Genomic DNA, 23,668 nt, shown 5'->3' on the forward strand with positions numbered 1-23,668 from the left:
TGTTAAATCATATGGGAAAGATGTTTCACCCTGATAAGAAGGGAGGCCACAAAGAAAAAGCATTTTTCTTTTTCTTCTCCCTCTATCTCTTCCTGTCTGTTTGAACATTTCACATGAGAACATGACTTTTGGTGCTGTGGCAGCCATTCTGTGACTATGACAGAAGACTCTGGTACGTTGAAGATGGCAGAAAAGAAAGGCATCTTTCTTTACAGAGACGTAAATGCAACGAAGAAGCCAGCCAGGCAAAGATGGGGGTCGGAGGGAGGCAGGAGAGGAGTTCCCTAGCAGCAGGAAGAGTGCTTCAGCAGATACATCCTTAATGGGCATTGCTTAATATTCACAATCAAAGTCACCCTTTCTTCTCCCATATGCCCCACCCCCTTGCTAATGATTCCCTTCCATCTGACTGGAACATTCTTTCTTCAGGTGTGACAAGAGTACTGGAATTACTCCCAACACTTGCAAGAGAGCAGAGCTAGAAGCAGGAGCACAGTTTTCTTGAAATCCCTTGTTTATCATTAAGGATTCACGCACAAACACTGCAATTTGGCGATAACATGTTTAATACTTTAAAAAATGTTTAAAATTATCTATCTTGAGAAAAGTTCTATCACTCAGTTAATAAGTAAGATTATATTGTGTTGATTCAACCAATTTGGGGTAATTGGGAATGCATATAAGATTCACTGATCAGCAATTTCTTATCTTGGGGTCACAATAATTCAAGAACCCAGGTTTACATAAATATGTGGACACAAATGGCAGCAGTTATTTTCACTGCTTTACAATGTCAGGGTAATGACAGGAGAGCATGCTCAGAATGCTGCTAAAGAAATGGTATGGATAACTTTTTTAGCTACTGATTGTGGAAATTCTGCAAGTCTATTTCCTGAGTCGTATAACAGACTGAATGGATAACCAATTCAGTAGTGAGTTTCTTTTACTCATCAAAGGATTTTTTTTTCAGTGAACAAAGACGAAGTTTTATTTGACCACTTACCAGTGTTACACTAACATTTTCATCACATGTAAATGAACCAGTAGTCTCAAAGGATTCATAGTTCTATATCAACTCTTCATCCAATTCCCATTCTCTATTTCCATTAGAACCATCTCATCATGTGCAATAAAAGCATTCAGTTTCTTTTACAGTTGTTGATTGCCTTGACAAAGTAAGCAGTGTTTATGAGTCAGTCTTAATCACCTTAGTAGGCGAACAAAGAATCAATTCAGCTTATCTACGTTTCTTTTCCTTCAGGAAGAAAATGTCAATTCAGTCCTGGCTTAGAAAACTGGCTATCACCTTACTTCAACCAAACGAGTGCACCTCTAGATAACGGAGCAGGATTTTAAAGTTCCTTGTGACTTTGGTACAAATTGTTGCCTTAAAGGGTAAGTATTCAAATTGCTACATTTTCTAAATTTTACTATCATATCGAACATAATGAGAAAAACCCAGAGGCTGATTTTTTAAGGTGAAGGCTCTGTGAACCATGCTGGAAGTGTCCAGAGCCTTCAAAATCTGGCCCCATCTGCACACATGTCCATACTTTTCCTTTACTTAATTTCATGCTACCTAAAAATTTCACCTTCCTTTAGTAGAAAGTTTCTTCTATTACAAATTAGTCTTCAAATTCATCATTTAAAACCTAACAGAGTCCAACAAAATTTCCAAATTGTTAACATCTATGCTATTATCCAACTCTAAGATAAACATCTAGGTTTAGCTGAATCTATCAGTTGCTTAAGGCTGTTTTGAGCACATTAAAACGCATCACTGGAAATTCTTCCATAAGGATAGTTTTTAAAAATCAGCTTGCCTGCTTTTTCTTTGTTTTCAAACAGATCCAGTCATATCTATAACACAAAGTTTCACCATATCTTCTCATTTTGTAAGTATCATAGCCTTCTAAGCCATCTGAAACTGATTCTGAAGGGAACTTAAAACCATTTTCAAAAATTTGCTTGTTGGTTTGTGCTTTTTCTGGCTATTGCTTCTAGAGTCATCTGTTTTTAGTTTCAAAATTTGCATGGCTCCCTTTTTGACTCCGCTTCGAGAGTCATTCTTTTTTTTTTTTTTTTTTTTTAAATAGTCATTCTTAACGATGCAGGTATTGCTCGAAATTTGAGCAAGAGGGGCTTAGGGTTAGTGTTATTTGCATCTTTTCCATTACAGGAGTCCATATTCTTAACAGGTACCTAAATACGACCTACGCTTTTGGGTTTAGTACTGTTGCTGCTTACCACTTCTTAGTTATGGTTAGAGTGGAGCTACCACCTTCATTACGTTCATAATGAAGTTCTTCCACGACAGATCTGAAAAGGCAACGATTTCTGAGTGATCAAGATTGGTTTTCATTACGGCTCGTATTTTCACTGGTTTCAGGTTTACACTTAACCTGTCCTGTTATTAACCTCCCACCCGTGTTCCCGGCTGAAAACGCGACTTTCATCATAAACTACACACCAAGACCTTAGACTCCGGACTCTGAAGTGGGTACCCAGCGGCCGCCCGAGGTAGTAAACAAAGCCCCGCGCAGGCGCAGTAGCAGCAGAAGGGGGAAACTTGGTGTTGTCAGCCAATGGGATTTTTCGTACAGTGAAAAGTGAAAAAACAACAACAAAAATCCCCACACCGCATTCTAAGGTGATAAACTGGTTGGCTTTTTTCCAGTTTTTTACAAACTTCTGGCTTTTGTTTCTGAAGAACTTGTGCGGCCTTCGGGGCCTCGTAGAGAAGCCCTTCCTCGGCCCCGGAGACCTGCCGCTGGCGTGTCGCCTACTTCTAGCCTCGTTTGTTCTCGCCGCGGACTCTTGATCTTTTTTCTTTGACGACAGCATTAATCCATCGGGGCTGGAGGAGGGGGGGCGTAAAAAGGCCTCAAAGCACCCCAAAAAACATTACGACTCCCCGGGCTGGCCCAAACATCGCGAGATCTGCCTGCGCGAACAGCGGACGCCCCCTCACTCTCCGGGCGTTTGCTCATGCGCTTGACTGATCATTTTTAGCGCGAAAACATTTAGAAACGTTTTGGCTGGTAATAGTCAACCAAATTTGACCCTCGAGAAAGGTCGGAGGTTAATTCACGTGGACGCGATGGATTCGAGCACACAACACCACATTCTTCGCGATTTTGCAGTCACAACTCCACATGCTTATACGTTCGTCACTCCTTTGCGTTGCTCTGTTTCGGCCGTGAACTCTGTGAGGAGGTTTCCGCGAATCGAGTAGTAAAGGCGTGGGCGTGGGAGAGCCGTCCAGGCTTTAAACCAGAGTGGTGAGCTTTCTGTGTTTGGAAAGATAACCCTGGGAGCGACATAGAGGAATAAATCTGAGGGGCCAAGAAAGAAAACCTTGTGTTTTCTTTGTATTTTTTTTTCTGGAAACCAAGAGAGAATGTGAGTGTGAATAAGGTAGTGCAGTGGGAGGGAGAAGGTGGGAAAGTTGAAGCGGTGCTTGAAGGCAGTAGCTATGCAGCACAGTGGAGAGGGGAAACTGGGAAAACAGAACTCTTGGCAGTAGAGCACGTCTTGCTTCAAATAGTGTGACCCTGTGCGTGTTTGTAAACAGAAAGGCAGAAATGCTCCACATTTAGTCCCTCGTGGGTAAGGTGGAAATCGGGGAGTCCCTAAGTGAGTGGGACAAGGTGGATTCTAAAAGCCAGAGTCGTGAGCAAGGGCTGAGGTTGGGATGAGGAAGGACAGTTAAGGTAACGGGAGTCAGGAATTCTGCAAGTGTCTTGAGAGAACTGACCCATCTGACCTCTTTCTCTCTCAGGGTATGTGGGACACCTGCGCAAGCACTGGAGTTTGCCCTGCAGCGTCTGAAAGGTACCACCCGCAGTGTCCTCTCCCAGTGGGTCCCCTGGCCCCTCGAAGCATCCCTCAGGCGGAATGCAATGTGGATTGCATGGAGTGAAGTGGTGGAATTGAGCTACCAAGACACTGGCGCGTAACAAAAGTACCGACTTGTCGCCGCTGGCCTCCCAGGTCACTAGGTATGAGAGCCCCATATTTTTTTTTTTTTTTTGCGGTACGCGGGCCTCTCACTGCTGTGGCCTCTCCCGTTGCGGAGCACAGGCTCCGGACGCGCAGGCTCAGCAGCCATGGCTCGCAGGCCCAGCCGCTCCGCGGCATGTGGGATCTTCCCGAATCGGGGCACGAACCCGCGTCCCCTGCATCGGCAGGCGGACTCCCAACCACTGCGCCACCAGGGAAGCCCAGAGAGCCCCATCTTGATGTTAGCAGGAGTCGTATGCAGCTTAGCCAGTATATTTTGATGCTCTGTGTACTGTCTGGAGTACAAGGCAGAGGAATGGTGGAATACATGGTTTTAGTAGACCAGCAAAGGAATGGCTTGTAGGTAAGCAATATAGCTTCATCTGTAAGAAAAACAGTATAGAAAGCCGCAGGGTTTAAGTTAGCAGTGAGGGAGAAGGATCCAGGTATCGGTCAATAGAGTGGAAGTACTTTGATAAAGGCCCAGACCTAGTAGTCCCCTATCGAGAAGTTCTGCCTGGAGCACTTCACCTCATTTTGGCAGCCTAAAGTATAGCCTAGTAACTGGGCTGTGTGTGTGGAGTTCATGGGAAAATGTTCCAGGAAAAAAAAAAATATATATCCATGGATGCAATAGACTAGGGTTTCTGCGCTGGAGCCTGTTTTTGGGGGGAGTGGGATTGTTACCGAAACGCAAGGCCTGTGTGCCCGACGCACAGTGAGGCCACACAATACCAAAATGCTGGAGTCTGGAACACAGAAATGTTTATTGCAGGGCCATGCAAGGAGATGGGTGGCTCACGCCTTAAAAAACCCCAGACTCCCTGAAAGCAATCAGCAAAGCCCTTTTATAGGAAAGGCGAGGGAGGGGCGTAATTAGTTGGTGCACACTTCTTGGTGTCAGAGCTTGAGGTCAGGTTACGATATTCCTGTAAATCTCCACCAAAACAAATGTTACTCTCTGTTCTGACAAGAAAAGGGGAAGGTCCCAAGGCACGACTTTCGCCCTCCAAGGTCCAGGCCTGGCGGAGAGAAGGGGGGCGGTCGCCCTAACCTCGGAGCGTCCGTCCAGCGCCCAGTCTGGCTCCTCCCACCAGCGCCCAGGCTGAAGAGGCAGATCTCAGACGGGCCAGGTCCCCAGACCCTGCCCAGCTGTCATCGCTGAGGGAGCCAGGCGCCCGGGGCCCAGCTGGCCCTCAGGCTCCTCAGGCCGCGTAAACAGTGGGGGCCAGGTCTCCCAGACTGTGTCCCATGCAGACTGCCGCTGCCATTCGGTCGTAGAGGCGGGCATAGGGGAGAGGGTCACCGCAGCCTCAGGGCCTGGGCCCGGCCCGTGGGCGGTCCTGGCGAGGCTCTGGAGCCTCCCCTGCAGGGCACACCCCCAGCCTGTTCCCTGGGTCCCCCAGCTCGTCTGCCAGCCCGAGGCCGGGTGAGCTGGAGGGCCCCGGGGAGAAGGCTGGGATCGGCCTCTTACCTCACGCTCCAAGTGGACGACCACCGCTCCGCCGACCGTGGGCTCAAAAACTCCCCTCAAACGGTGGCTCCTTGACAGTTGCTCGCTTGGGGGCGGGGCCCACGGCAGCGCCGACCAATGGCTGAATGGGGCCCTCTGTGGTGCCGACCAATGGCTGAGCAAGACCTCTCGCTGAGGCTCCAACCCCCGGCGTTCATGATCTCCCGGTAACCGTTGCCTGGTAACGGGGTGCGGGGTGAGGGCGGGCAGCAACGGCGGAGGGCTAAGGGCTGCGCCCTGCGGCGCTCCGTTACAGGGTCATCCAGCTGTAAGAGGCGTGACCTCTTCAGGATGGTGTCACAGAAAGGGTTTGACCCTTGAGCATACCAGTCACTCTGTGTGCCCTCCCTGGGCCTCGGTTTCCCTGTGTGTCAAATAAGGACAATAGTGCCTACCTCATAGGATGACTGTAAAGAGGAAATGAGGTACAGTTGAAAGGACTGCATGAGTTACTAGCGTAGAACTTGATATGTAGTGTATGATCAACAAATAAGAGTTTCCGCCTTGAGCCTCCCACCACATTTACGCGTGCCATCTCCTCACCAAAATGTGGATGTTCTGTGTAGCATGGATGCATCCGTATTCAGAGAGCCTTAAGACAGATTCGTCACCTTGCCTCCACAGTAGACTCAGCTGGGGAGCTTTAGAAAGTCCTAATGCCCAGGCTTCACCCTAGATCAATTCAATCAGAATCTTTGGGAGTGGAAACTGGGCATCAGTATTTTTTAAAGCTCTTCATTTTGCTGCTAAAATTGAGAACCACTGCTTTAAGCAGGAGGAGAAAAGAAGTTAGGCCTGTGGTTTAAGACCACTTGTCTGGATAGCTATATATTTGAAAAATTTCTAGAGGTATAAGGGCTAGAGCTTGAGATGGGCAGATGAGTAGGGCATAGTGAGCTCCGTTCAGGAGAGAGGGCACTATGATAAGAAGGTGGTAAGCATCGTGATTTGGGAAAGGTCAGTCATGAGGTCATTAATACAGGCCCCAGGAATACACAGGATTTACTGTGGAGATGGAAGACTTTGAGCCTCCTAAGTTGGGCCTTTGATTAGCACAGGTGACACAATTCTGGCTGGTTAGCTCAGTTGGTTAGAGCGTGGTGCTAATTTAACAGCTTTGACACAGAAGGTGACGTCTTTATTGCTTTACCGCATTGTGGATCTTGGGCCATGAGCATGGCGGACTGCAGTAGTGAGCTGTGGGGACCTTTTACAGTTGCTCCATTGGTTAGGGAGGGACATCGAGTCATCGTTGACCTGTATGTACGTGAGTGTTCTCCCGTGGAAAGGCCATTGATAAGGAAGCCTCTTCCCAGAGCCTCATAGGGTTGATGTGGCTGCTCTGACTATACAAGTGGTCCTGTCAGTACTAACAGGTGAGAAAGGTGAGGATCAAGTCTGTTTTGTAGACTTTCAGTGAGTAGAGAATCAGTTAGAATAGGAGGGACGGCGTGTCTGGGTCAAGAATTTGAGGTTCTAAGAGACAAGGTACTTTCTTTTAGGACAACTCTGGTTTCTAGAGATACAGGTAATTTAGAAGTTGAAACCACCATACTACTTCAGTCACTGATGCCAAGACCCAAACGTAGCAGTAATGGCCAGGAGTATCTTCTGCCAAAAGGGGAGGGGGTAATCTGTCTTTCACTGGGTCCCTTTTCTTGAGAAGCACATTAGTTTAATCCCTAGCAAGAGCGTTGATGAAATGGCCAAACATTGTTGCCTAGGTAAGAAGACAGGATTCAGAGACTCTGCAGGGGTCAGTAACTAGAGGTTATGGAAGTGGGTGGATGCAGAAGTGAGGAGTGGAACGGGATAGAAGGATAGGAGACTTGGGGTGAGGAGGGAGACCTATTGAAAGTTCGAAGCAGAAAAATCCCAAGTGCTGACAGTTTAGTTAAACGGTTATAAAAGTATGTCAGAACAGGAGTGCTTCCTGAGACCCTGTGACAAGAAATACCAGAGACAGACCGCTCTGTAGGACTCTGCAAGATGTAGGAGGCTGAGAACTGATTAGACTGCTCTTAAACTCTCACCCATATCAGGGACATAAAGGAGTCACGAGGAAGACTGGGAAAGGCTTCTGCAGAGGATATTTGAATGGAGTTGTTGGAGTGCCAGTAGACAGAGAAACCAGGGAGAGAGGGACGTGGCTCCATTCTTTGCCTGAACGTCAGCTTTCCCGGGTACAGCAGCTGCAAACTGGCGGGAAGGGGAAAGCCTTAACTGTTAAGTCAGGGGGCAAATTTCGACTATGATACTGGACTGGAAATTTTAATCACTAACTTTTCTTACCTAGCAATGATCATAAAAAGGAATGGGGCAGCTCAGGTTTTCATTCAGGGATGGGAGTACCAAGCACTACAGAGTGTTTTCACTGGGACAGTGGGAAATAAAAATTAAGTTGCTTTAAGTTAGTCCCTGAAATCATGCTTGTTCAGTGTGCTGGAACACTGTTGTTGAGAACCTACTTTGTTTTTGAGATCCTAGAGGTCTAAAGATGAATTAAATGACATTGCTCCCTATAGGAATCTATGAACACAATGCAATAAAAGAAGTAATATATGTGAAAATTAAAGAAGTACTGTAGTAAGAAAGAAGGTGGGAGTAACTTATTTTGGAGGGGGTGGGGCTAAGAGGGACCTAGAACCTCAGAGAAGATGAAAGGCAGCAGGGTTTGAGATGGGAATACGTGTTCCCCAGGTGGACACGGCAGAGGAAACTGCCTCAGGTCTAACCTGTGGGAGCGTGACACAGCATGGGGTCCATGTGGGAGAACTCAGGCGGTGTGAAGGGTATGCGTATTCTGGTGGGTGATTCAAACGGAGGTGACATGGAGGCCAAAGGTGGTGTGCCTGTTGGCAGGCTCACCAGTGGAGAGGTCATGGAATTTAAAAAACACAGACACACACACTAAGATGCCAGTCATTTCCTCTGTCAATCACTTCCTCCCTCTCCTTGTCCTTCCCCTTTATAAAATTTGCCAAATTCGTTAGTGTTGAGGGGTAGCACAGGAACTGCTCCATCCCAGTGCCTACAGCTGGTTGGATCCGCTCTATACCCGACTTAAGCCGAGTCAGACAGACTGCCTCCTAAGAGTTTAGATCAGAACATTGAGAGCCTGGGTCATATGTTTTCTCCCCAGCTTTACTGAAATATGATTGACAACTAAAAATTGTGTATATTTAAAGTATATGATGTTTTGATATACATATACATTGTGAAACGATGACCACAATCAAGCTAACACCCCATCTCACATAGTGACCATTTTTGTATGTGGGGTGAGAACACTTGAAATCTCTCAGTAAATTTTGAGTATACAACTATTATTAACTATAGGCACCATGCTGTATGTATATTAGGTCTCCAGAACTTATTTATCTTATCATTGAAAGTTTGTACCCTTTGACCAGTATCTCCCCCATTTCCCGCAATCCCCCAGCCCTGGTAACCACCATTCTACTCTCTGTGACTGTGAATTCAACTTTTTTAGATTCCACATATAAGTGAGACCATGCAGTATCTGTCTCTCTGTGTCTGGCTTATTTCACTTAATATCATGTCCTCCGGGTTCATCCACCCTGGCACAAATGGCAGGATTTCCTTCTTTTTTAAGGCTGAATAATACTCCATTGTGTGTGTGCATGCGTGTGAAGTGTATTTGTATGTCACATTTTCTTTATTCGTTCATCGGTCGACAGACACTTAGATTGTTTCCATATCTTGGCTATTGTGAATGATGCTTCGATGAACATGGGAATGCAGATATCTCTTCAAGACAGTGATTTTATTTCCTTTAGGTATATACCCAGAGGTTGGATTGCTAGATCATACGGTAGTTCTATTTTTAATTGAGACTGGGTCCTTTAAATAGGAGCATTGAACTTGTAAGGTCATGTAACTTTCAGAGCCAAGGCCACCATTTGGGGGCCAGTAATCAGAACCAGCTGATCGCAAAAGAGAAGCAGGTGGATGCAGCTAATTAAGAGAGAGAAAATAGGGGACAATTGGTCCCGTAGCCTGAGAGAGAAGGAGATGGAGTCAGTGTCTCTTGGCTCTGACAGCTTTCTGTCCCTTCCTGCAGTCCCATCTGTGGTCTAACTGCCACTTCCTGTTCTTGGGTTCCCTGCACTTCTTCTGAGTTTTTATAATAAATCCACCTCCACCTCAGTGGCTTTCTTTTTTCCCCTTAGACAGCACTCTAATGTGGCTAGTTGTGCTCTCCCCTTCCTCGTGTTCTTGACCTAATGAAACCACATGCTTTCCACAAGAGGAACACACATACGCAGCATGGACACATATGTAACTCACTGCAGCTCGAATATGCCAAGAAAAGGTAGTTCTCGTCATTGTTTTCTATAGTTTTCACCTGTGTGTAAGTTACCTGCATAACAAAATCCCCCCAAACTTAGCAACTTAATAATAAACATTATCTCCTAATTTCTGTCGGTCAGGAAGTTGGGAGCAGCTTAGCTGGGCAGTTCTGGCCTGGGGCCTCACAAAGTGAGCTCAAGATGTTGTCTGGACTGCAGTCGCTCGATAGGGCCGGAGGATCTGTTGCCAGGTGGCTCACTGCCCTGTTGCTAGTTGGTGCTGGTTGGTGAGAGGCCTCAGTTTTACCTGCGTGGGCCTCTTCACAAGATGGCTTTGGTGTCCCTACGACATGGGGGCTGAACAATCCAAGAGGCAGAGAGCCAGGCAGAAACTGTCCTTATGATAATCTCGCCTCGGACGTTACAGAGAATCACTCCTGCCACATTCTCTTCACTGGAAGCAGGTTATGAGTCTGGCCCATGTTCAAGGGAAGTAGTATTAGGTGTCACCATTTGAAGGGAGGCATATCAAAAATTTGTGGACATATTTTAAAACCATCACAACTGTTAGGGTACAGAGAAAAAAACAGGCAAAGTGTCCAATTCAGTCTCAGGTATAGTTCAATTTCATTTCTTAAGTGGTTTCTTTAAATAGTATAAGTCTCCTTTGGGTAAAAATGTTTTCTCTTTCATAATGCCTCCCAAGGAGGTCCTGTCATCCTCTCTGAAGATAACATCCATTTGAATGGAGGGTGGGGAGGGGTAACATACACATCCTTGTGGAATTGCTGAGAGGGGGGTATCCCCGACTTCATTCTGGACCTAGAGAGTGCACTGGCAGGGTTCCGGCATGATGCCCCTTGCTGGCCTGAGCACTGGGGAACCTGCCGGCCTGCGATGCTGAAGCCTGCAGCTGGTGAATTCCTGGCCCATTTTTGGCTTCAGGCAAATCTCCACAGGGAGAATCGGCCTCCTCCCCTTGGGGACTCTGTCTCCCCTTGGCCCCGGCTGTGGAGTCCCCTCACCTGACCACACCAGGCCCCCAGCTGTTAGTTGAACACCCATGCTTCAAGGGAACAGGAAACACTTGGGATAGTTGACTGCTCTGTATGCCTACGTACACTGTGAGAAACTTGCCATTGGCCCGAAAGGCCGTGCAGAGTGCAGAGGATGAGGTACGAGGGGCCTCGGCAGTGGTCCCCAGAGGGCAGCAAAGGCAGAGAGCTCTTGCCCTGAGTGCCCCTCTCAGCATGGAGGTAACTTACTGTGGTACGCAGAGTCAGGACCCCTGAAGATATTCACCTAACACCCGGAACCTGTGACTGTGTTACCTTACCGGGCAAATGGGACTTTGTAGATGTGACTAAGTTAAGGGCCTTGAGAGGGGAGATTATCCTGGATTATCTGGGCGGGCCCAATCAAGTGACTTTCCAGTCTGAGGTCAGACAAAGGGAGATGTGACTGTGGAATACTGGTTAGAGAGATCCCAGGTTGTTGGTTTTGAAGATGGAGTTAGGGGGCTACGAGCCAAGGAATGTGGGTGGCAAGGAAACAGATTCTCCCTCTGTAGCCTTCAGAAAGGAACACAGCCCTGCTGACACCATAATCTTAGCCCAGTAAGACCCATGTTAGGTTTCTGACCTATAGTACTGTAAGATAATAGATTTGGGTTGTTTTAAGCTACTGTTTGTGGTAATTTGAAACAGCCACAAGAGAAAATGAATACACTCATATCCGCCTTTGGTCTAGAAAGAGGTCAGGCCCAGTGACTGGCTGCTTTATTCTCCTCTATTTCTCTCTGAACCTGAGACCTAGAGGGAGAGACTCTTACTTTCCCTGTGACATGTCCTTGTCCACCACAGAGCAGAATTTATTACTTTTTTAATTTTCATTCAGACAGCAGATTGGAAAGTAAGTACAGTAAACACCCATACACTCTTCACCCAGATTCGCCAGTTAATGTTTTGCCGTATTTACTTTCCCTTTCTTATTATGTGCATACATATTTTTTGTTGCTGTTGAACCATTTGTGGGTAACTTGCATTCGTCTCGACGCTTTATCCTTAATACTTCAGCATCTCCGAAGAATAAGGAAATCCACCTATTAACCACAATTTGTTTCTCACACCTAATAGAAATAATAATTCCATGATACCATCTTAATATCCAGTTCACAAGACAAATTTCCCCAATTTCCACAAAATATTTTAGAGCTTTTTTATACCAACTCTCCCTCCCTCCCCAGTCAGCATCTCATCAAGTTACATGCTTTTCAATTGGTTTTCTTTAGTCTCTTTAATAATAGCTCACCCTTCTTATTTCATAACATTGACTTTCTGATAAGTCCAGACTAGTTCTCTTGTAGAATATTCTGTTTTCTCAGTTTGGTCGATTATTTTCTCATGATGTCTTTAATCTGTTTCTCCAACCCCTGCCTCCCCCCCCCACCCCCCGCCCCAACTGGGCACTCTGTCTAGAGGTTTGATTAGATTCAGGTTAAATGCTTTTAGAAAGAATACTTCATTAGTAATGTTGGGTAGGTCACCTTGCTTTATGTTAGGCACTAATTTCAGGTTGTCCCACTGTTAGGTTAGTGATGCTAAATTTGGTCACTTGGTTAAGATGGTGAGCCCCTGCCAGTCTCACCCTTGAAAAAGTACACATTTCCCATTGCAGTTTGTAAATAATGTACAAACAACCTGTTCCCAACAACTTTTCATCTCATAGTTTGAACACCTGATGTGGTCCTTGCCTGAATCAGTTATTTCACTGGGGCCTGTAAAGATGGTGTTCTAACTGTTGTATTCTGCCTTTTAGCTGTCATTCTTTTGTAAAAAGAGCTTTCCTTTTTTTTTTTTTTTTTTTTTTTTTTAATGTGGTACGCGGGCCTCTCGCTGTTGTGGCCTCTCCCATTGCGGAGCACAGGCTCCGGACGCGCAGGCTCAGCGGCCATGGCTCACGGGCCCAGCCGCTCCGTGGCATGTGGGATCCCCCCGGACCAGGGCACGAACCTGGGTCCCCTGCATTGGCAGGCAGACTTTCAACCACTGCGCCACCAGGGGAGCCCAAGAGCTTTCTTTTAAGAGAACTGTTGTAATGACTCTCTCAGTGGACAATTGGATAGTGGTTTGCTTTCAGTTTTGTTTAAAGCAATTGGAAAGCTCTTGTTTCTTAAAAGGATGCGTTAACTCAATTATTGAGTTCACTAATATCTCAAAAGGCATCCTCAATATTTCCAGTTGTTTCTTTGCTTGTTTCCCAGGGCTTTTTAAAATTCAGGCAGTTCACCATTGTAGGATTTGAGGTAGAGGTGGGTGAGAGGTTCACCAATCTATGGTAAAAGGGAAGAAAAACTACTAGATGGGAACCAAGAACCAGCATGGCATCTTGACTGCACCAGTTCTCAGGAAAGTCAGCTTGTGGAAGTTGAGAATCTAGAAATTCCGTTAGAACTGCCTGCAGGCTCTGGGACCCCTTGGAAAGTTTTTGCCTGCCCCAGTGTGAAGGCCTGCTCTATGGTACCAGACAGTCTGAGCAAAGTCTTCCATATTTGGTTGATGACAGATAAAGGAATTTTGAGAATGGCTTTCAAAACGGTAGCTTGGATTTCAAGCCTATTGTCTTGCTGTACGCTCCTGTTTTGAATTTCAGAAGCTGAATATTATTTCCTTCTTTCTTTCTATTACTTTTATAATTTCTGAACAGTGCCACACTCCCTATCCCCAAGGCAAATCGATTCCCCAGGCAGGCAGAGGGGAAAAGAATCACATAAATTATTTTCAAAATATTACCCTAGCTATACAGTATTATGTGATTTTTATGGGTTTGGATAGAAGACAGCTGTCTATTTTCTTCCAAATGGCCGGGAATAAGTTTGGTAATTATAAATTTAATATTTTTAACAAAATTAGTATATTACATAACATGTTTTATATCCATCCTTAATAATATTTCAGATTATGATTCCTTATAAAATCGTTTTTATTATTTTATCACTAAGCTGTGATGTACACATGCAATCATAAAAAGAATGAATAATTTGGTCTTTTTTTTTTTGTATCTCAAATGATTTAAAGAAATCTTTTTGATTTCTTCTGTCAGAGGCCCATAGTAATGAATCACATCAGTCACATTAAATTGACAGATTATTTTGATCAAGTCCATTATCCATGATACAGATTCCTATCATATAATATGCCTGCTCTGGAGTCATATTAAATACTCCCCAATCCGAGCTCCCACACTAACTAGTGGTGTGGTCTTGGGCACGTTACTTATCTTCTCCAAGTTTCCTCGTCTGTAAAACAAGAATGTTAATAACAGCACCTGTTTCATGGTTTGATAGGAGGATTAAACGACGTCATGTACTGAATACCTGGTGCATGATAAATATTAGCCGGTTTTGTTGTTGCTGTTATTATTCACTAGAAGAAGAGAGGTGAGATCTAAGTAACCATCTGGCTGGCTCTCTAAAAATTTCTTCAAACACATATCCAGCTTTCCTGATAAATGAATTTTCTGAAAGTGACAAATATTAGAATGAACAGAGTTGAATTTCTCTGCGAGTCTTACATAGAAAAACTAGAATTAACTTGATTCTTATCCCAAAATAAAAGACGTAAACATGTCTTAAGCTGTGGATGTTGGACCAGGAAGGCGCTTCAGTTTCCTGAAATTATACTCCAGCTCCTATATGCTACCTCTTTTCTTACAGAGTTTGCATTATTGCACATTGAAAGTCAGCATTTCTATCCCTCAAAATAAATATGCAGAATTGCCATGCTTAGGATTCTGAGTTAGAAACAGTCAGCTATATGCATGCCTAATGAGACAAGTGTATAGCTAGCTTAAGTTCTGACTTGGGATAGTCCAAAGGCTATCCAAGGGATTGACCTTATTATTCAAATTTATTTTTATTCAAAATAATCCAGCAAGGCACATTAAACCATATTTATCTTTTCTGCTGTAAAGTTGTAAAGCATTCACAAATTGTTCCTGGTTCAGGTGTGGTTCTAAAGTATCTCCCTAAAATTAAGACTGTTAGATAAATGGCCTCATAACAGTCAGAAGCCTCAGCCTGAGAAGAAGTACGTTTCCTGTGTTCTTCCCTATGCTGTGATGGCATGCCACAGTCATTCTGTGAAGCTGGCATTTTCATTTAGTTGCACCTAAATAGATTTTTAAGGAAAGAAGCAGTGGAGGATGGAGGGAGTTACCATTGCAGTGTCCATACTAATTCCTAGAATCCTTTCAAGATTTAGGGTCAACAACAATTCAGTAAAGAAAGGGCCCATTAGGTAAATTTGGCTCTGCAAATGCTAATTGAAAGTCCTCCTCTGCAATTCAGTCCTGTTCCCTCTTCCTTTCTTTAGTCAGCAGGGTCCCATGGTGACTGGTTCTGAACGAAATCATCCCCTTCAACAGTTACCATGGCAACCGGGACGTCAGTGTAGCAGGAAAGACCCTGCACAAAACTGCTCCTGCCGGGCTCCCTCTCTGAGTTGGAGGACTCAGCCCTGCCTGAGGCCTAGGGATGGGACTAAAGACATCCGGACGTGCACACTCAAGAAATCTTACGTTTGTCTGTCGTTGTGCCTGTGAACGTAGATAGATGGGCATATGGTAAACTGTGTAATGAGAATTTCCCCTCCCCCCCCAAAACATGGAGCATGTTTAAAGGGTGGGGATGGGTGGTGGGATGGGGCTGGGGAGGTAGACATGGGATAGTCTTTTTAGGTTTAATGATACGTAAAAATTATATTTGTGTTTATAAGGTTACAGTAAGTTGATAGTAGGGGAGGTTGGAGCCTTACATATATATAGCCTGATGTATATTTAGACACAAGACCTCAGGGGAAATATTTTTAAAATATTTTTATTTACCTGAGAGTAAAATAGACAAATGGCTTTAAGGAGCTCTGAAGGGGGTGTAATGCTGTCCGTGGTGCTGAACACTTGATTGTCTCAGATGTGCCAAGGGGGCTCCGGAGGGAGGTTAGGGAACACCTTGCCATGTTAGGGTACTGATGATAAGAAAGAAAGAGATGGCCTGGGGAGAAAGCATTCTTTCCTTCCCTTCCAAGCAATTCTGAATGCCCAGGAAAAATGTTCAGGTGAAAAATAAAACAAAAAAGAAAGTGGAGAAGGCTGGAGGTTTGGATGGTTGAATCTTCCCCTTTTCATGTGGAGATGTTTGGTCCGAGCCAATGAGGTCGGAGATTTCTGCTGCTGTGCTCCTGAAAGGAAAAGTGGGGGAAGGGAGAGAGAAGCCGGCCACATTCTCCCCTGTAGCCACATGATCCATTTCCCATGTGACACATTCCAGAGCCCTGGAAAGGAGAAGGGAGGGGGGCACCAAGAGAGTGGGGCTGGGGGCGGGAAGATGGTTTAACAGTCAACCCTGCACAGCGTCATCTTGTCTTCCTACCAGGAAGCAGGCTCTGAGCCAAGGGGAAGGCAGAGGACAGATATGGATGTGTTCCCAAGCTTCCCTGGTGGTTTATGGCATTCTCCAAACTCCTCTGCAAGGGCTGTTCCTGACCAAGAAGACCCAAGGAGACCGTCTCTGAAATGAAGTCCGGATGAAGGTACGTGCTAGAGATCCCGCAGTTTCGTGGCTGAAATTTGGCTCAGAGGACATAATACCTTCTGTTTTCCAGACAATTTGGAGATTTTGTCCCGGCTTAGACGCTGGTTCGGGGCTTTAGATTTGTCACAGGTCCAGAAAAGATGCCTAGGTAGTTCTGTAAAATGAACAATTCGCCACAGTCACTGCCTGTTGAAGAAAAATGAGATGGAAATTGTATATAGTGATAATTAATAAAACAAAGCACTCATTGCTGAAAAGGATATTTTTCATTGAATCCTGGAAAGAGGGGAAAAGATAATATTACTGACACCAGCCAGATTTCATTGTCACTGCAATAAAATCCTGTTTCATCCTTTTTCAGCTGCTTATTCTGTGGCATGTTCCCCGAGGTTAGTGGCAGTGGCTTAGGGAGCCTGAGTGGGCTGGCGTGCTGTTTCTTTGTGCTGTGTGATCGTCTTCCTTCTGATGTTCCTGATACCAGGAGTGCTTGTGATTGTTTCCAGCTCTCTTAGGGACAGTAGACTGTCACCAAATTCCATATCTTTCAGAATAGCTGCCAAGAAGGCTTCCAGGAAGTTCTCAAAGGAACCTTCCAAAGTTACAGGCTAAAAGAACCTGCCATGCACATTTCAAATCTTGATATCTTTGACTATTTCTATCCAGCACAAAGAGACAAGCTAGCAGATTTACATTTTATTTTGTCTTTATTTAACGAATACTTGTAAAGTTCTTGTTACGTGTAAAGCATCATTCTAAGCACAATCAGTTATTTAATCCTTATATAACCCTCTGGGGGAGTTATTATTAGTACCCACATTTTGGAGACGAAGAAACTGAGGCACAGAGAAGTTAGGGAATTTTCCCAAGGCCACACAGCTAGCAAATAGGAGAAACAGGGTTTGGACCCAAGAAACTTGACCCTAGAGTCCATGGTCTTAACCACTGAACTATGCTGCTTCCCTGCTCCTATGATTTCAAATGATGTCAGCAGTTGATTTGGCTACACATTTTGTTCAGCTGATGCTACTAGAACATTGAATCATCTTTCCTGGCTAAAACAGACCCCCAGTGAAATCTATAGTAATCTTGAATTATCCCAGTAGTCACATTCTGTACCCCCAAATAACCCAGTAAGTAATTACCTGTTCTTCTCTTCCCCTTGTGCTGTATAGATATCTGGTAGTAAAACACTGTATTGCGGTGGTGACCAAATGATGTCTAAAGGAAAAAGAGAAATCTAAAATTACATCATGGTTCTTTTTTTTTTTTAATCAAACCTAGAAACATTCTTTCATCCTCAGGACCTAGTAATAAGACCAGCCTAAGCATATTGACACTACTTACCTGGTTTTCAAAATAAAATAAATAGATTAAAAACTTCTGAAATTATAAACACAAACTATGTTATCAAACTGACTAGATTTATTGCTTTAAAATACTATTATCATACTTTAAAATAGGGAACAGATTTCTCCCTTTTTGCAAATTAATTTAGGTTTTTAAGGGGAAAAGAGGAATTTTTTTTAACTTCTGGAAATACCTGAAATATAAGGGTTACCTCCTTTTGGTCTGTGTAGTTTCCCTTTTGGCCCTTGACAAGAAAAGATGACTGATCTCATTCTTATATGCTGTGGGAAAACTTAGAGAAGTTACTAGGTCAGAGATACAAAGAGGAAGTAAAAGGGGGTAGGAATCCAAAATTTGTGAAATTCCTCACTATATGAAGTGTTTCCTTCACGGTTTCAGTTGAAGAATACTTTGAGAGGAAGGAGTCCCCTTGACACCTTAAACTTTATTGAACTTTAGTTCTTAGATTTGATCCCTGCTGAAATCAGCATTTCCCTGGAACAGGTACACTTAACGCTAGCTACTGTAGTCATCCGAAGTCAGCTTCTGGACAGAAGGGACCATCTCCTTCCATCTCTGGATTTCTAGCACTTAGCACCCAGCCCGTTTATGATATCATCTCAATGTACCCTTGTGAATGAAGAATGGGAAGGCTCAAGACTGACAGCGTTCTGGGGGCCCATGCCTAGTTTGTTTTGCACGCTTTTATGGGGAGGATAGTGAGGAGGTAAAAGTGTAGTAGGAGAGAACTTGGCAACAGTCAATATTATGTCTGAAATGTACATATGCTAGTCAGACCCTGGAGCAATAGCAGACTAGAGTTCCAGAAGGATCCATAAATTATTTCCTGGGTATTACCAATCCCCCTGACATTTTATTTATATTTAGAATGAAGTTCTCCTGATATTTTTATTTACATCTAGATGGGGGCACCCCAAATACTCTCATTTTCCTCTGATGTTTTGCCTGGCACCGTCTCCCCGTGTTGAAATAGTTCATCTTGGGTTGAGAGTGAATGTCGTGAGAAGGTCAGTTCCTGCCCTAATCAGCTGTGCCTCCCAGTCGCTAGAACACTGCACCAAGAGCCCACCCAGTAGGACTACCAGACTCCTCCCTGGAGAACCATGGGGTCTTCAGAGTCAGAGTGGGTTGAGCCAGACTGCCTTTTCCACACCGTGGCAGTTAGGACCTGAGTACGAAGGATTGTCTCAGGGCGTCTTGAAAGGTTGCTTAGGATTTGAATTTAAGTTAGCAGGCTAACCTGGCTTAAAATAGTCACCCCTCCTGATAATATACACAAATATAACCTATTCTCTTCTTTTTCCATCTGATTAAGTCATTAAGGAGCATTAATAGTGGGGTTTGTGGTTACGGTTTGGGTCCTTGAATCCTGTCTACTCATCCTCCTGGTCTTCAGTGTGACCTGGAGTGAATGAGGGGTGGAAAAGAAACAGCCCTGCTGGAAGCACAGTACAGCCAGGCCAGTGCTGCCTGCCCACCGCACGGTTGCCGGCCTTCTCAGATGAGCCAGGCTAGTGCACACAAGAGGCTAGATCTGGAAGCCTCTCTGGGCTTCCTACTCATCCCTCTCAAAACTGAAAGGGGGCAGTGCTCTCTACCAGCTGAACAGGAGAAGATAGAATGGAGAGAAAGTGGAGCGGTTCCTCTGGAGGAGAGGCCTTGCCAAGAATGCTTTCAGCTTGGAGGCTAGGGATGAAAGAAGAAACAAGAACAAGGACAATGAACATGTCCCTCAGTGGGCATGTGAAAGTGATGCCTGGGTCCTGCTTTTCACTCTTAGTAACTTCCCGCTGCCAGTAAGCCCTGCCTGCTGAATTATCTGGTCCTTTCCTAGGATGTATATGTGCGGAGGTGGAAAGAATAGAGAGAAGGACCAAAGTGTGGATGCAGTTTCTCCTCTGAACCCAGGCAAACAGTGGGTTGAGATGGGAGGTGGCTTCTCCAAGAGGACAGTTTCAAAAGCAAGAGGGGAGTTACCATCATGACTATATTTCCCTGTTTATAGAGTCATTTTTCCTGGGCCAAACTTTGAAAGCACCCATCTCTTGGAGCCTGTCATTCAGCGTATTTCCAAGGCACTGGATGCCTGTCATGTTTAATCCTGATGGAAGCTCTCTGATATGCATTATTAGCCCCAGTTTCTGATCAGGAAACGGAAGCTCAGAGTAACTAATCTGCCCGAAGTCACACACAACAAATAAAGCCAGGATCTGAATCCAGGTCTTTCTGATTCTGTGCTCTTTCCACTATGTCACAAAGTAAAGTTCTTTCCTCTACATTCTTTAAAAAAACAATGTTTTTGGATATTAGGGTAATACAAATACAGTTCTAGAAAATTTGGAAAATATAAAGAAATATAAAAGTGTAATGAACATAAAAACCAGTCATGGTCTGGCCATCTAGAAACAACTTATTTTAAAATTTTGGTGTTTTTCCTCTCAGTCTTTTTCGATGCATATAATGGTAATGAAAGTACACATTTGTTAAACACTAGCTTTTTTCCAGACATTGTTCTTAGCTCCTGTCTGTGTCATTTATTTTATTCTCACAACAAATCAAGAAGGTGGACACTGTTTTTATCCTAATTTTACTGGTAAAGACACTCAATAAACACATAGATGTTTAGTAACTTATATAGGTAACAGGTGATTTGAAACCCAGGCAGGTTGGCTTGAGAGCAGGGTTTCTCAATCTCAGCACTATTGGCCTCTTGGATCGGATAATTCTCTGTTGGGGGTTGGGGGGAAGCTGTCCTCTTCATTGTGGAATGTTTAGCAGCATCCCTGGCCTCTACCAGATGTCAACACTTTCCTCCCCGAGTTGTGACAACCAAGAATGTCTCCTGATATTGCCAGATGCCCCCTGGGAGGCAAAATGACCTCTGAACCACTAGTCTAAGAGCCCGTGCTGTCAACCACGCATTATGGTTGAGATAACGTAGCCTCTTCACATTTTAAATGTGTTCAGAGTTATTTTCTTCTACATCTAAAGAAGGGAATACACCTTTGAATTTGGAGGCAGGCTATGAAGACTCCCTGGGATGTCAGTGGCTTTAAAGAGCATAGGTAGGAAATTAATTATTTCCAGGGAAATGCTAGACTTTTGTAACAGGTTTGTCATATCCCACCGTTGCCCAGTGTGGAGAATAGCCATGTTTCTCTCTCTTACTACCTTTTCCGTGGTTCTATGTGTCAGGCACCCTTACCCTTCAAGAATTCAGATTTCAGTTCTACACTTACGGTATAGCAGGGCAGTGCTTATCAACCAAAGTGTCAAAATATGTCCCAAACAAAAAATGTCTATTGCAAATAATTTCTAGCTTTTAAAATACCAAAGTTTGCTGGTGGTTCATTTTTTAAAAAACTAATTAGAATAAATGTAAGGATATCTACATAATTATTTTCTTTTCAACGTGACTTCTTAGGTTGAAGATTGTAGGCTGAGCTCTTGGTGTTACACGTAATTCTGGATGTGTCTGTAGGAGTGTATCACATGTATGGACACATTTGTCACATCTGCCTCTGAAGAAGAGGTTGAAAATTGCTGGTGTTGGTGATTTTGGTCAATCATTGCTGATATGCAGAGAGGATTAAAATAAGAAGCACTGAGAAGTGATAGCAGTAGCATTTTAACTTATAAAATGTCTAAAAATATATGGCACTAAAAAATATATTAACCATGTGAAACATATGCAAATACATGTTCAGCCATATTTTCAGTCACATCTGACCACATATATAGTTGCATAATTTGTCCATGAAAAATACATGTTACTGCAAATTCAAATCTAACTTCTGCTCCATGAACCTGAAGGTTGCTTTCTTGGAAAACCCTGATTGAAGACAGTGGTGCAGATCAAAATTTCCCCAGAGTGTTGATGTGAACTTGATGTGAGACAATGTAAATGCTTCTGAAAAACGGAAGTCCTTAGTAACTCCCTGTTCGGTGCTTACACCCGGTTCTTAACGAATCCTTCACCTTCTTTTCAAATAGCTATAAATCATATCTACTGTACAGCTCTTTGCTTTGAGTGTAATGAGTCTGGTCTTTGCCTCCCCCCCTTTCCTATTTCAGTCGTACAACTGAAATCAGAGATTGGACATAAAACTGAACATCTCCCTCCCAAACTTGGACTCAGTGAGCACACGGCAACTATTCAAAAAATGTTTGTTGTAATAAATTAAATAGAATTTGGCGAGGTGCAAATTCTGGGGCCAAATTGTTTTCTTCAAAATTTGAAAGATCCCTTACGAGGAGGAGAGGTGTGGAAAGTCGGTCAAGGACAGTCAGGGGTTCTAGCAAGTGTTTCTCCCTGCTGAGAAGTTTGGTGTTACATGGGATGGGAAGCAAACACAGGTGGCAGGTCTTCTTAGACCAGACCGCTTCTTGCAAGGAATCTTCAGTAAGACATTATTGGCACATCCAGGATAATTAGTGAGGAGGGCTTGGCTGCCCCCTCTGTACAATTCATCTCTCCTTTGGAGACCCAGACTACCAGTCTTGGACAGCAGAGGCTCAAGAACTGGGCCCCAGCAGCCCTACACAGCTTCCCTGTCCTCCCATCACAGTGCACTTTCGGGATGCACTCTCCGCCAGGTGAAAGCGGTGGATTATAAGTTAAATGAAAGTGTGTTGCTTGTCACAATGTCTACCTATCAGTTGTAGTTCATAGAGCAAAAATGATCCTAGAAATCATCTAGACCAACTCATTCATGTTGTAGATATGGAAATAGAGATTCAGGGAGATTAATTTACTTAAGGTCCTTACACTGATGTAAAAATAAGACCTGGGCCTCTTGGCTTGCTGTTCAGTGCTTATAATCATAACTATAACTTAGGTTTCTTAGTCTCCAGTCTAACATTTAAGGTGAAGTAGAAAGTACTACATTCTTTAAGCTTTTGGGGGTTTCTAATATTCTAGATGATGGTGGGGTAGTGGAAAGATAGAATGGCTGGTATGAGTTGCAGTTTTCACACTCAGTTATATAACAAATGCTATATTGAATTAGTTTCTATTGCTGCCGTCACAAATTAACACAAACGTAGTGGCTTACAATAATGGCCATTTATTACATCACAGTTCTGCGGGTCAGGAGTCTGCGTGGGCTTGGCCAGTTTCTCTGCTTAGAGTCTCACAAGGCTTCAAGGTGTTGGCAGGACCATGCTCCTTTTTAGAGGCTCCAGGGACGATTCCCCTTCCAAGCTCATTTTGGTGGTTGGCAGAATCCAGTGCCTCGTGCTTTAGGACCAAGGTCACGTTTCTTTGATGGCTCTCAGTTGGGGGCCACTGGTAACTCCCAGAGGCCTCTCCCTGGTTCTTGCCTGTGGGCTCCAGCATCTCAGAGCCAGAACAGCACGTTGATTCCTTCTCATGCTTGGAATCTCTCTCTGTCTTCTGCCGCATCTCTCTGCTACTAGCCGAGAAAGTTCTTTGTAAGGGCTCATTAGTTTGGGTCCCCCTGGATAATCCAGGATAATCTTCCCATTTTAAGTTCCATAACCTTAATTGTATATGCCGAGTCCCTTTTACTATATAATGTAACATATTCACAGGTTCCAGGATTGGGGCATGGGCATCTTTGGGGGGCCATTCTGCCTACTTCACACATTATTTCCTTTAAATAATAGCAAGGCTCCATCCTACCAGGATAATGGGAAAGTCGATGACAAACACTACTGGGACTCTCTTCCTCTTTCTAGGTCCTGGGGCTCTTACACACAACACAATGTATAGAGCGGTCCCTCTAGGCTTGGATCTCCTCTGATTATAGCAGAGATGTAATTATGGCCTGAGCTGGTGTGTGTCCTTGAAGGCTGATGGACCTGCTGCTTCGGGGCGCCTCCACCCCCACCCTGGAGCAGTGGCCTCTTCTCCAGCTGGGG

At 44.3% G+C, this 23,668-nt stretch overlaps 1 protein-coding gene across 3 annotated transcripts in view; it reads left to right on the forward strand.

Moving 5' to 3' along the window:
• The first annotated feature begins 3,010 nt into the window (after positions 1-3,010).
• Positions 3,011-23,668, forward strand: part of GPR19 (G protein-coupled receptor 19) — a 34,198-nt gene continuing 13,540 nt past the window's right edge. The window contains exons 1-3 of one of the 3 annotated variants that reach the window (XM_082637084.1): positions 3,011-3,281; positions 3,782-4,001; positions 16,259-16,415. The gene's annotated coding sequence lies outside the window, so the exon portion shown is untranslated. The remainder of the gene's footprint in view (positions 3,282-3,781; positions 4,002-16,258; positions 16,416-23,668) is intronic. The other 2 variants (XM_082637086.1, XM_082637085.1) reach the window with 2 other exon arrangements.

The sequence above is a fragment of the Mesoplodon mirus genome, assembly GCF_964341445.2.
Source record: "Mesoplodon mirus genome assembly, chromosome: 11".
NCBI classification, from domain to species: domain Eukaryota; kingdom Metazoa; phylum Chordata; class Mammalia; order Artiodactyla; family Ziphiidae; genus Mesoplodon; species Mesoplodon mirus.